Source organism: Salvelinus fontinalis, chromosome 1 (genome assembly GCF_029448725.1).
Source record: "Salvelinus fontinalis isolate EN_2023a chromosome 1, ASM2944872v1, whole genome shotgun sequence".
Lineage (NCBI taxonomy): Eukaryota > Metazoa > Chordata > Actinopteri > Salmoniformes > Salmonidae > Salvelinus > Salvelinus fontinalis.
The window spans coordinates 70,203,689-70,218,683 of record NC_074665.1 but is presented as its reverse complement, the minus strand read 5'-3'; positions in this window follow the sequence as shown (position 1 = coordinate 70,218,683).

Sequence of the window (14,995 nt, the reverse complement as noted above, 5' to 3'; positions counted from 1 at the left end):
CCGACAGTTGAGTAATATCTAACAAGTAATCTATCAATTCCCCAACAACTACCTAATACACACAAATCTAAAGGGTTGAATGGGAATATGTACTTTTAAGTATTTGGAACGGCAGTTATCCTAGTGGTTGGAGCGTTGGGCTAGTAATTGAAAGGTTGCAAGATCAAATCCCCAAGCTGACAAGGTTAAAGTATTCAGTCTGTCCCTGAACAAGGCAGTTAACCTTCTGTTCCTAGGCCATCATTGAAAATAAGAAATTGTTCTTAGCTGACTTGTCTAGTTAAATAAAGGTACAAAAAATGACTGAGTGGCATAGGCAAGGTGCAATAGATGGTATAAAATACAGTATATACATAAGATATTGAAACATTATTCAGAGTGCATTGTATAAAGTGACTGGTGATCCATTTATTAAAGAGGCCAGTGAGGGTTTCAATGTAGACAGCAGCCTCTCTGAGTTAGTGATGGCGGTTTAGCAGTCTGATGGCCTTGAGATAGAAGCTTTTTTTCAGTCTCTCGGGCCCAGCTTTGATGCACTTGTACTGACCTCGCCTTCTGGATGGTAACTGCGTGAACAGGCAGTAGCTCAGGTGGTTGATGTCCTTGATGATCTTTTTGGCCTTCCTGTGACATCGGTTTACCAAGAAGACAGTGAATGTTCCTGAGTGGCCGAGTTACAGTTTTGACTTAAACCTAATTGAAAATGTATGGTAAGACCTGAAAATGGTTGTCTATCAATGATCAACAACCAATTTGACAGAACTTTAATAATTTGTATGTGAATAATGGCCGAATATTGCACATCCAGGTGTGGAAAGCTCTTAGAGACTTATCCAGAAAGACCCAGAGCTGTAATCACTGCCAAAGTTGCTTCTACAAATATTGCCTCTTGGGTGTGAATAGTTACGTAAATTAGATATTTCTGTATTTTGTTTTCAATACATTTGAAAAAAATTCTAAAAACATGTTTTCACTTTATCATTTATCATTATCACGATTGAATTCATTTTGAATTCAGGCTGTAGGACAACAACATGCTGAATAAGTCAAGGGGTATGAATACTTTCTGAAGGCACGTATATACAACACGTCCATATGGAACATTATACAGTAAACTCAAACTCCCATGATATATAAAACAGTCAGTTAACAGAATAATCTCATTGGAGTTGTAGTTTGTTCAGTGCGATGGACTAATCTGCATGTTTTCTCATGGTCTCACCTTCCTGGCTGTGTGGCTGTTGATTATATATCTTGACCTCACTTTATCAGGTTCTTAGGTCATAAAGACAGAGAGAGAGTTTATTGCTCGATCATAATGAACACACACACACGCATGGACACGCATGCACTCACAGAAAAACAGTTAAAGAGAAGTAGCTTGGCTAGTGTGGTAGCAGCAAGGCTCCTCAAGCCTCTCCCTGCATAGTCCACTACTTTTGACCAGAGTGATAAGCTCTCTGGTCAAAAGTAGTGCACTATACATGGAACAGAGTGCCATTTGGGATAGCCTATGTCCCTTTGACTCATTTGGGCTCCTGTGTGATGCAGTGGTCTAAGGCACTGCATCTCAGTGCTAGAGTCATCACTACAGGCACCCTGGTTCAAATCCAGGCTGTATCACAACGGGCTGTGATTGTGAGTCCCATAGTGTGGCGCACAATTGGCCCAGCGTTGTCTGGGTTTGGCAGGTGTAGGCCGTCATTGCAAATAAGAATTTGTTCTTAACTGACTTGTCTAATTAAATAAAGATTACATTTTAATAAAACAATTGTACTATAAGCCACTTATCATTCCTCTCTCTGTTACCATGGAGACCTGCTGGTTGGCATGATAGCTTCACCACTAAGGAACATATTCCATTTGTCTTCCCTCTCTGGTCTCTTATTGAAGGAGAAACATTTTTAATGAAGAAAAGATGGAAAAGAGAGGGGGGAGGGAGGAAGGTAGGGAGAGAGGTATACAGAGTACGAAACGACGAGGGAGGGAGAGAGAAGAGAGAGAGAGCAGGAGGGTGAGAGAAGAGAGAGAGCAGGAAGTTAGAGAGAGAGAGAGAGAGGGGTGAGAGAGAGATCAGGAAGCAGAGAGAGAGAGTGAGAGGAGGAGGGAGAGAGGAGAGAGACAGCGCAAACCAGGGTCTCTGTGTGTGTCTGTTTTCTGAAAGCTGCTTGGCGATGAAAGACCATCTCTCCATCTGGTTTACACTCCTCTACATTTGTTGTTTTGTTTCTTCACTGATCTGCTCTCTTCAGGTAAAAATCTACTGGGACTTTAAGCTCTGAATTTCGAGGGTGCGTCCCAAATGGCACTCTACTCCCTGTATAGTGCACTACTTTTGACCAGGTCCCATTGGGACAACAGCCTCTGATCACTCAGACAACAGCCTATGATCAAATGAAACATTACATTTTTGTCTTGCTTTTAGGAGAAGAGAAAAACATCCTCAACAGAACCACTGTGGTTTGTGTGTTAGAGAGAGAGAGAGGGTAGAGAGAGAGAGAGAGGTAGATATAGAGGGAGTGGAAGAGAGAGAGAGAGGGAGAGAGAGACGACATACAGATGGAAAGAGAGGGAGAGAAAGGAGGGAGGAAGGGAGGGAGGAGGGAGGGATGGAGTGGTTACATCTTCCTGCTCTCTTCTCTGAAACCTCTCTTCTTCCCTGTGTGTGTGTGTGTGTGTGTGTTGTAACGGTTTTGACTTGAGGTTATTTATAGGGGTGCCAGGTAGGTTGGGCCTACCAGAGAAAACATTGGTTTCTCCTTTTGGTTTGGGAGGGAATGAGTCCCATCTGGTCCGTCAAGTCACATCAATACAAAGGACTTATGTAAAAGTCAGGATGGAAATATACTTTTCATAAACCCCTTAAAACATTGGAAAGAACTTCAAACAAGTGTATTCTTTTGCATGGTTGTATTAACAACAAATTATCACACACACAACAATATAACAAATAATGCGTTTATGTTCATTTAGAAATGTCCTGTACCTCGGGCATAAAAAGAGTCCAGCCCGGTAAATAACTTCAGGGACTCCAGTGACCTTAGTCACGCAACGTTGGTCCGTAGCGTAAACCCAGTATATTCATACACTCAAAATAACACTTATTTTACAACACAACTATAAAGCGTATCAAAGACTAATCAAAGACTAATATGTCATCACAACTACATAAATCACAGTATACATCACCCCAAAACAAATGAAATACCGTGTACAAAAAGTTGTAGTCAGTCGGTCAATCATACAATCCAATCCGCCAACATATCTCCAGCAGAGAAAAGGCCACTTTGAACAACGGAGAGGTGTAGTCCACAGACGCACAGAGTGGATCCAATCCTGGGTAAACTCGCTTTAAGGCTACAAAACAAACGGAATAGCGAAGCTTCATGAACTGAGGGTAGTACACATCCTCATTCATGTCTCAATCACAACTTCACCTTTGCGCAGCTGATGCTGGCTATTTAATGGGGAATTAAAGGGGAAGCGCCCTATTAGAAGGAGAAGCACTGAGACGGTTCAGAAATATTCAGGGCCGTCACAGTGTGTGTTTGTGAGAAAGAGAGACAGATCTTAAAATCAACCATTAAAGACTACCAGAACCCACTGGATTCTCAAATTACATTGAATGAACTACAGGACAAAATACAAACCTTCCAACCCAAAACGGCCTGTGGTGATGATGGTATCCTCAATTAAATGATAAAATATACAGACCACAAATTCCAATTGGCTATACTTAAACTCTTCTACATCATCCTTAACTCTTCCCCAAAATTTGGAACCAAGGACTGATCACCCCATTCCACAAAAGTGGAGACAAATTTGACCCCAATAACTGCTGTGGGATATGCGTCAACAGCAACGTTGGGAAAATCCTCTGCATTATCATTAACAGCACACTCGAACAGTTCCTCAGTGATAACAATGAACTAAGCAAATGTCAAATTGGCTTTATACCAAATTACTGTAGGACAGCCCACGTATTCATGCTGCACACCCTAATTGACAAACTAACAAACCAAAGGCAGTCTTCTCATGCTTTGTTGATTTCAAAAAAGTTTTAAACTCAATTTGGCATGACGGACTGCTATACAAATTGATGGAAAGTGGTGTTCGGGGAAAAACATACAACATTATAAAATCCATGTACACAAAAAACAAGTGTGTGATTAAAATTGGCAAAAATCACAAACATTTCTTTCCACAGGGCCATGGGGTGAGCCATGGGGTGCAGCTTAAGCCCCACCCTCTTCAACTTTTATATCAATGAATTGCCAAAGGCACTAGAACAGTCTGCAGCACCCAGCCTCACCTTACTAGAATCTGAAGTCAAATATCTACTGTTTGCTGATGATCTGGTCCTTCTGTCCCAAAACAAGTAGGGCCAAAAGCAGCACCTAGTGATTCTGCACAGATTCTGTCAGACTTCGGCCCTGACAGTAAATCTGAGTAAGACAACAATAATGGTGCTCCAAAAAACATATATTTGCCAGGACCACAAATATAAATTCCATGTAGACACCATTGCCCTAGAGCACATATACAAATGTACAATACCTCAGCCTAAACATCAGCGCCACAGGTAACTTCCACAAGGCTGTAAACGATCTAAGAGACAAGGCAAGAAGGGCCTTCTATACCATCACAAGGAACATAAAGTTCAACATACCAATTAGGATCTGGCTAAAAATACTTGAATCAGTTATAGAACCCATTGCACTTTATGGTTGTGAGGTCTGGGGTCCGCTCACCAACCAAGAATTCACAAAATCCTCCGTGCACAACGTAAAACATCAAATAATGCATGCAGAGCAGAATAAGGCCGATACCAGCTAATTATCTAAAACAGCCGTTAAATTCTGCATCCACCTAAAAGGAAACAATTCCCAAACCTTCCATAACAAAGCCATAATTATTTGACACATTGGAAAGAATGAACAAAAAAACAGATCAAACTAGAATGCTATTTGGCCCTAAACAGAGAGTACACAGAGGCAAAATACCTGACCGCTGTGACTGACCCAAACTTAAGGAAAGTTTTGACCACAGGAAAAGGGCAACCAGTGAAGAACAAACACAATTGTAAATACAACCCATATTTATGTTTATTTATTTTCCCTTTTGTACTTTAACTATTTGCACATAATATGACATTTGAAATGTCTTTCATCTTTTGGAATTTTTGTGAGTGTATTGTTTACTGTACATTTTTTGTTCATTTCACTTTTGTTTATTATTTACTTCACTTGCTTTGGCAATGTTTATTTCCCATGCCAATAAAGCCCTCAAAATAATTGAATTAAAATTGAGAGAGAGAGAGAGAGAGACAGGTAGAGAGAGAAAGAGAGATGAAGGAGGGATGGATGAGAGAGAGGGAGAGAAAGGAGAGAGGAGTGAGAATGAGAGAGGGATGAAGTGGTCATGTCTTCCTGCTCTCTTCTGTGCCACCTCTCTTCTTCCCTGTGTGTGTGTGTGTGTGTGTGTTTTTTTTTTGTGTCAGTGTGTGTACACACTGTGTGTGCCAGTGTTTGTGTGTGTGTCTGTGTGTGGGTGCCGGTGTTTGTGTGTGTGGGTATGTGTGTGTGTGTAATCCTTACCCCTGGCGCAGTCTGTATCCTTTGAAAACGAGCAGAGGTAATCTCCACTGGCAGGAGAGACACAGACAGTGTGGACACGTACTTGTGTGTGTGTGTCATCTTTCTATCCCATGTCCTCTATTGGATTGTGAAAGGTTAGGTGGTGTCATGATTAGGCACCACTACCTCACGTCATCATTACACACTGCAATCTGTTGACACACACGCACACAGGAACGCACGAAACATGCACATACACACACAATGCGCCTGTACATGCGATTGAAACACCTGACACATGAAGCATACATGACAACAAAGTAAATAAAACTCTCTGGAAGAAGAGAGTGAGAGTGGAAAGGATGGATGGAGGGAGGGACAGAGAAGGATGAAGGGAGGGATGGATGGAGAAGGAATGATGGAGGGAGGGAGGTATAGTGTGGTAGGGTGAGCAAGGTGGTGTGGTGTGACAGCAGTGTCTTTCACTCTGCGTCCCAAATGGCACCCTATTCCCTACATAGCGCACAAAGTAGTGCACGATAAAAGGAATGGGGTGCCATTCGGAAATATTGAAGCCAACCTGCTTCTTGTTAACAGGGATTTGTGCCGTAGCAGGGGGAAGAGAGGGATGGAGAGGACGAGAAGATGAGGAGATACATTGTTCAAAAATAGACGTTACTGAAGTAGAGGTGATCTATTTTCCCTATCCTCTCCTTCTTCTCCTCTCTTCCTGTATATTTCACTCTCACTCACTCAGTCACCTCACTCACGCACTCACACACCAGGCAGATCGCTCAAGCTTGACTTCAGAATTGGACATCTGTCCATGTGCTGAGGACGTCGGGAAATCTATTACCATGAAGTAAGCTTGGGTTTTTCTAGGGCATTGTGGACCGGATTGTAGATGGGTGTAATCCCATGACTCCGGATTCGAAGGTTGCGTGCTCAATATTTGTTTTAACTCTATCCTACCTTATTCGGAATTAATACCTAAACTTAATGTTTTAACCCTATCAAAAACCTTAACCGTTAACTTTGAAATTTGACTACTTAGAAATGTGAAGTTTGGAGAAATTGAACGATGCTGACAGGAGGGGTCAATTGAGGGTGTCAAAAAAGGAATTTGATGTTTGAAGCAACTTTAAAATTAGACTTTTGGAGAAATATGGATAAACATCAGAATCTGAAGTCAAATTGATAAAACTGTGAGATCATGTCGCACACACACACACACACACACACACACACACACACACACACACACACACACACACACACACACACACACACACACACACACACACACACACACACACACACACACACACGGACACACCATCCCTTCCCCAATACCTGATCTCTGACCTCTTCCTTCTCTCTCTTTACTCATGACCCAGGTGCTCTGTTTCTCTGTACTCAGTCTATTCTGTGTGTGTGTCTACAGGTTCAGAGTAAAGAAAGATCCACAGCCTTCTGACTCTACCTCACACCCTCACCCTAACAGTGAGTACTACAGTTCATATATCATGGCTGGAATTTTTCTCTTTCTGTGACTGGGTTACTATCTGATGTTTCAGAGAGTGTTTCCAAAACAACTGATGTTGTTATTGCTGTTGTGTTATTTTGAGGGCTATAGTTCCAGTAGGCCTAGTTGATACTACTGGGAGGACGGATTGGCATAAATCATTCATTACAATTACAAAATACAACTATAAATAATGACAAAGCAAAAACTGTGTTTTTTTTAATGTTTGCAATAAAAAAAAATACTGATATCAAATTGACATAAGTATTCAGACCGTTTACTCAGTACTTTGTTGAAGCACCTTTGGCAGTGATTACAGCCTTGATTCCTCTTGGGTATGACCCTACAAGTTTGGCACACCTATATTTTGGGATGTGAATACATATGTAAGTAAGGTATTTGCAGAATGCACTGTATACAATTTTTTTTTTTAAAGTATTATTTATTTTTTGTATACAGTGCCTTGCGGAAAGTATTCAGACCCCTTGACTTCCTCAGCATTTTGTTATATTACAGCCTTATTATAAAATGGATGACATAAAAAAATCCTTCATCAGAACCTTTGCTTTGAGCAAAAACCAAGCCATTAGGTCAAAGGAATTGTCCATAGAACTCCTAGACAGGATTGCGTCGAGGCACAGATCTTGGGAAGGGTACCAAAAACATTTCCACAGTGGCCTCCATCATTCTTAAATGGAAGAAGTTTGCAACCGCCAAGACACTTCCTAGAGCTGGCCGCCCGGCCAAAGTGAGCAATCGGGGGAATAGGGCCTTGGTCAGGGAGGTGACCAAGAACCAGATGGTCACTCTGACAGAGCTCCAGAGTTCCTCTGTGGAGATGGGAGAACCTTCCAGAAAGACAACCATCTCTGCAGCACAGGATCGAGGGAAAGATGAACGGAGCAAAGTACAGAGAGATCGTTGATGAAAACCAGCTGCAGAGCGCAGAGAGAGAGAGAGAGAGAGAGAGAGAGAGAGACTTAGCTAGATACTACTGTTCCTAAATGGGAAAGTAAAAGAGTTCTTTCTGTCTCCCTGGAGCTAAAGATCAACTGTAAATCACCCTAATAGAAACTAGAGCTGTGTGTGTGTGTGTGTGTGTGTGTGTGTGTGTGTGTGTGTGTGTGTGTGTGTGTGTGTGTGTGTGTGTGTGTGTGTGTGTGTGTGTGTGTGTGTGTGTGTGTGTGTGTGTGTGTGTGTGTGTGTGTGTGTGTGTGTGTGTGTGTGTGCGTGCGTGCGTAGTCATTCCCCAAGGCTATTGTATGGTAAACACTCTCTGGCAGAGACTGCAGGAGCATGCCACTGAATACGTATTACATCTATTATATATTGTAATTATTTTATGAGTCAGAAGACACAACTAGGGGTTGAGTTAGTGTAATATATTCTCTTTTGCCTTGCATACAGAAAGAGATATGATGGAATCAGAAAGACAGAATGATACAGAACGAGAACCAAAGAGGGGTTATACAGACAGATATAAGTAAAAACAAAAACAGAGTGAGACACACACAGAAAGAAGAGAGAAGAGAGCTGCAGAGGTCAGATGAGGGCAGATGAGTCTCTCTCTGTGTGTGTGTGTGTGTGTGTGTCTGATGCAATATGTTGTAAAAGTCTGATATTGTTATATTGTTCACTGGTGAATGGGAGAGCTTGGATAACTGAGACCTTTACACACACTCACGCACGCACGCACACACACACGCTCACTGTCTTGTATAACTAACCTTGTGGGGACACACAATTCCGTCCCATTCGAAATCCTATTTTCCCTAACCCCTAAACCCTTACCCTAACCCGAACCTTAACCCGAAACCCTAACCCTAACCATATCTCCTAACCATAACCCTTAAACTAGCCCAAGCTAATAACCCTAAACCTAATTCTAACCCTGATTCTTTAGAAGACAACACAAGTTCTATTGCAGGTGATTTTCAGAATTGTTTGTTTTAATGAGTTTTTGCATGTTGATAAATTTTATGCTACACAAAGATAAATAAAACATATATATATATATTTTAAACTAATCCAATCTGTTAGTAGTTATTGCACCCATTACTGATATGGTTGTTCCATCATTCAGTATTCAATCTTACCCTGGCAGTCATTCTGAATGCAGGTTGCTGGTGATAAAAATGTTCACTTGTTGAATATCCTATCTCTGGCTGGATTCCAATAGGAATTACACGTCACTTTGCACACCAGCAAAATGTGACTTGCAGGCCAGATGTGGCCTTTAAACCAGGGGTTTCCTAACACCACTGTGTTAGGGTATAACTACAGTAGGCCCTTATGATATATATTTATATAGTAATGCATTTTCATAAATAATTTAATCGTAAAGGCTAATAAGGCTGGTGGAACCATTCATAGGGTTCTAGGAAGAACCTTTAGATGATAAATGGTTACTGGTAGAATCCTTCATAGAGGGTTCTAGGCAGAACCATATACAATGGGTTCTATGAAGAACCTTACATGGAGGGTTCTAGGTTGGGATGTTATGGTTGATACCGGAGCTCCGATGCATGCGTCGTAAATGCTAAGCAGTTTACTTCGAAGTAGTGTGCCGATGCTTGTATCACTTAACCAGAGGCGCATGGTCAATGACATCTGAAGCTTTGTTTAGTTGAACAACCACCTGATTGGTTTGGTATTGGTTTCCGTAAGAAACCAAAAGGCTACCCTGTGCATGCGCTACCATATGTGCAACGTCATCTATAATAACTTGGCTGTTCTAATTTATTTTGACCATCATGTGATCAACGCCTGGAGTACTAAACATATTTTAGACACAATACGCTTGAAATGCTCAATGTTTCAGGAAGCTTAGTATTCCCCATCACTATTTCTAGGTAGAACGATCTGCAAAGGGTTCTGCCTAGCACCAAAAAGAGTTCCCCTATGGGGACAAACTGAAGAACCCTGTATGCTTTAACATAGTACCTTTTTTTCTAAGATTGTAAACAAAGAGTTATAAGGGTTGTTGTTGGGAATACTTCAAATTCACCACCTGTTAATGATTCACAGAAACAGAGCTGCTGTGTTCATGTCATTCACCGGAAGTTAATATAACAATCAATTGCTGCTAGAAGTAGAATGTTGTATTTGATAGACGGGAAAAGGAGGGGAAGTTATGGAGGTCAGTGTCAACAAGCTATAACAGTCGCTGCAATTTATTTTACCTTTATTTAACTAGGAAAGTTAGTTATGAACAAATTCTTATTCTCAATGACGGCCTAGGAACAGTGGGTTAACTGCCTTGTTCAGGGGCAGAAAGACAGATTTGTACCTCGTCAGCTCAGGGATTTGAACTTGCAACCTTTTGGTTACTAGCCCAAAACAAACAGAAAATGCATTTAACAAATTTGTAGTCACAAGCTTGTAGTCATTGCATATTGGACCTATGAATATGAGACCAAATACTTAACCTTTTACTACTTTAATACACATTAAAGGCTACCTAGGCTACCCTGCCGCAATGATTTCAGCACCATGGATAGCTCCAGTGAAAACGAAGTGTGTGTGCTTTAGTGCTGAGCGATTAACCAACATTTCTGTTTTATTTAAATACCATTTCGTTTTTAAAAAATGTGTGAGCTGGATGCGCAGCTTCTGTAGAGATAAATTAGTTCAAGCCCAAATTGTGCGATGTCCTGTGGAGTTGTAATTTCCAACAGGCTAAAATTCTACATAGAAAACGTTGTAAATAACTACAATGACGATAATCCATTGCATGCCTGCCTATTTGTCCGGTCTGTGTGGAGCAAACACGACGAGGGAGAGAAGAGAGAACGCTCGATCAAGAGGGATAGAAACAAGTTGGTTCGTGAGGTATCTGTAGAGGAAAATACATAATGATTGATGTGATTGACAGTTGGTATTCAGCAGTCATAAAAGTATGCTTTATTTACTTTGAAGAACTACCAAAATATTGATTTTGTCAGACAGCATATGCAGCAGCTCTATAGAGATGAGATGGTGACTTACAATTAAATAATAGTCATCAAATAAAACAAATATTTAATTAAAGTAATGTGGCTGTCACGCCCTGGCCTTAGTATTCTTTGTTTTCCTTATTATTTTAGTTAGGTCAGGGTGTGACATGGGGAATGTATGTGTTTTGGATTGTCTAGGGGTTTGTATGTTAAATGGGTCAGTGTCTTGTCTAGGTGCTTGTATGTCTATGGCTGCCTAGATTGGTTCTCAATTAGAGGCAGCTGTGGTTCATTGTCTCTGATTGAGAGCCATATTTAAGGCAGCCATAGGCATTGGGTTTTGTGGGTAATTGTCTATGTAGAACGTTTGAAGCTTTTTGTATTGCACTTACGTTTGTAGCTTCACTGTTGTTTTGTTTAGTTTTGTTGTAAGCGTTCGTTTCGTGTTTCACTCGTCTCTAAATAAAAGAGCAAGTATTTTTCACACGCTGCGCCTTGGTCCACTCAATATCCTCAAGACGATCGTGACAGTGGCTAAATGATTGTTAATAAGTGATAGACAGTAATGGGTAGTCAGTAGCATTATGGTACTTTAATGAATTGTTATATTCTGTTGTTACAGCATTCAACGCAGATAATGCATTCTGCATAAAAAATTATTAAAATCGAAAACCGTGATTTTTTTTAACGGCTCGAACCGGCCTCAAAAATAACTAATCGCTCAGCACTAGTGTGCATGTGCGTGTGTCTCGGGTCGGTGTGTGTGATTAACATCTATTCGGTATGTCTGTGGAGGCCACATCTTGCAGTCCCATGGGACAATAGGTTGGCAGGGGAACACATGGTCATTCAACTTTTATCACTGCCCCAGGACGGACACGGACACGGACACGGACACGGACACGGACACGGACACGGACACGGACACGGACACACACACACACACACACACACACACACACACACACACACACACACACACACACACACACACACACACACTCTCTTTGTGTGCATCTTGGCCCCAGGCAAAGTCACGGTCTCTCTGCAGTCTGTGTCCCCTATTATCAGAGGCGATTAGAGCCACTATCAGCCCAGTTACAGAGACAGTTGACGTTTAACACACAGCAAATTGGCCAGTGTTACCTAATGTTGATTTTTAGTTGAACATTTCTAATGTTGATTCAGGTGTTAAATTAACACTGTTACTGTTAAATAAACACTCATTTGTGTAAAGAATCCCATTGTTGGTGTTAATAAGCAGTGTTAAACCAAAACCACTCCCATCATTATCATATTTCCCAGCATGCTCTATTGCAGGTTGATTTTTATGTTATGTTTTGTTTCAATATCTATGTTTTTCCATGTACATTGATTGATTCATTAATATTATGCTACTCAAATATGAATAACATAGATCTTTCTAAACTATTCCAATCTGTTACTTTACAATCATTACGGGAATGTTTTTCCCAGTTTAAATGGTTTAGGTTGATTCATATCGCAGTTTGTCTAACCTGGCAGTCATTCTGAATGCGGGTTGTGGGTGAATAAAAATTCAAAATAAGATCATGCAGTATATATTGTTTTTTAATGGATGTAATTTTATTGATAACATATTTGCTTACAATCTCACTTGGTGAGGCTGATTTTGGATGAACGCAACAACCATGACACTGAAATAAAACACAGACAAGAAACAAGAAACCACCTTTCCCACAACCTCTCTCCCTCCTTCCCTATTTTGCTCTCCATGGGAATTTGGTGATGCGCAATCAATTTTCTGTGTGCAGGGCTGTTGTGTCGTGTGTCTGCGTCTGGGTGTGTGTGGTGTGTGAGCATTGCTCTGCCAGTGATATGATCTGTGCTGTGTCTTCCTAGGTCAGAGCAGATACACAGACAAGGTCAGGACTACTGCTGATGGAGAGTTCTCTCTGTCTACACTGAGACACAATCACATCACCCAGCCAGCAGTAAGAAAGGAACAGGAGGGGAAGAGAGAGAGGCAGAGGGAGAGGAGGAGGGGAAGAGTTGTCTCTGTCTACACTGAGATACAATCCCCCAGCCAGCAGAGAGAGAGAGAGAGAGAGAGAGAGAGAGAGAGGCGAGGAGGGGGAGAGAGAGGGAGGAGTGTTATAGATGGAGAGTGAGAGAGTTGGAGAGAGAGAGAGAGAGAAGGTGTAGATTTAGTATTTAGTATTTTATTAGGATCCCCATTTAGTGGTGGCTGTGGCTACTCTTTCTTGGCTCCAAACAGGAAACAAAACATAACATGTATTTTTCTGCCATTGTAATCCTTGGGAGGCCACCTAAGCGTTTTTTTTCTGGACGCCTAAGTCATTCAGTGTAAAATTTAACCAGATATAAAGTATATAGAAAGGATAATGGAGCTGCATTCGGAAAGTATTCAGACCCCTTGACTTTTTACACAATTTCGTTATGTTACACCTTTTTTCGAAAATGTATTAAATTGTTTTTTCCCCTTATCAATCTTCACACAATACCCCATAATGACAAAGCAAATACAGGTTTTAGACATTTTTGCACATAATTTTTTTTTCCCCAGCAGAACCTCACAGGTGGTGAGGTTCATGATCACCTCCCTGATCAAGGCCCTCCTCCCACAATTGCTCAGTTTGGCCGGGCAGCCAGCTCTAGGAAGAGTCTTCGGTGGTTCCAAACTTCTTCCATTTAAGAATGATGAAGGCCACTGTGTTCTTGGCAACATTCAATGCTGCAGAATTGTTTTGGTATCATTCCCCAGATCTGTGCCTCGAAACAATCCTGTCTCTGAGCTCTGTGGACAATTCCTTCCACCTCATGGCTTGGTTTTTGCTTTGACATGTACTGTCAACTGTGGGACCTTTTATAGACAATGTGTGCCTTTCCAAATCATGTCCAACCAATTGAATTTACCACAGGTGGACTCCAATCAAGTTGTAGAAACAGCTCAAGGATGATCAATGGAAACATGATGCACCTGAACTCAATTTCGAGTCTCATAGCAAAGGGTCTGAATATTTACGTCAATAAGGTTTTTTTGTTTTGTGTGTAGATTGAAGAGGGAAAACAATTATTTTATCTATATTAGAATAGGCAGTAAAGTAACAAAATGTGGAAAAAGAGAAGGGATCTGAATTCTTTCTGAATGCACTACTCCCCGAGTGGTGCAGGAGTCACTACATCTCAGTGCAAGAGGCTTCACTACAGTCCCTGGTTTGAATCCAGGCTGCATCACATCCAGCCGTGATTTGGAGTCATATAGGGCAGCGCACAATTGGCCCAGCGTTGTCTGGGTTTGGCTGGGGTAGGCTGTTATTGGAAATAAGAGTTTGTTCTTAACTGACTTGCCTAGTTAAATTAAAATAAAACATTTTTTTATAATAGAATCCTAACAATTACCAAAATAAAATCTAGTCAGTCAGGGATAATCAAAAATTCCCAAAACAATGAATTTAGAAGTAATGATTTTGTTTATTATGTTTGAGCAAAATAACACTGCATTAACCATGGAAAAATGCATAGAATTGCAGGAGATTTGCTTTAAACTCCAACAATTACTCTCACTCCAAGGGAAAATGTTGTAGAATTTGAGGAAAGTGGCCAAAATATTCAAAAATTGTTCTACATCGCCAAGATGGTGGCCTCTAAAATTGTCTCCGAAATCCAACCGCACACATGGTCTGACCACGCACATTGCCACGCCCCTGCAACTGCACCAGCCATGCCCACCACCTAAGCCCCTTTTTGATACAGAAAAAACCCTGAACAAATAGAATACATTAAATACATACAATATATAATACAATACATAATACAATATATAATACAATACAATATATAATGCAATGCATAATACATACATAATACAATACAAAATACAATACAAAATATGTAAAAATGTCGATGTGTCTCTTCACAGTCCCTGTTGTGCAGGAAGGTGTTATTTTATCTGGTTT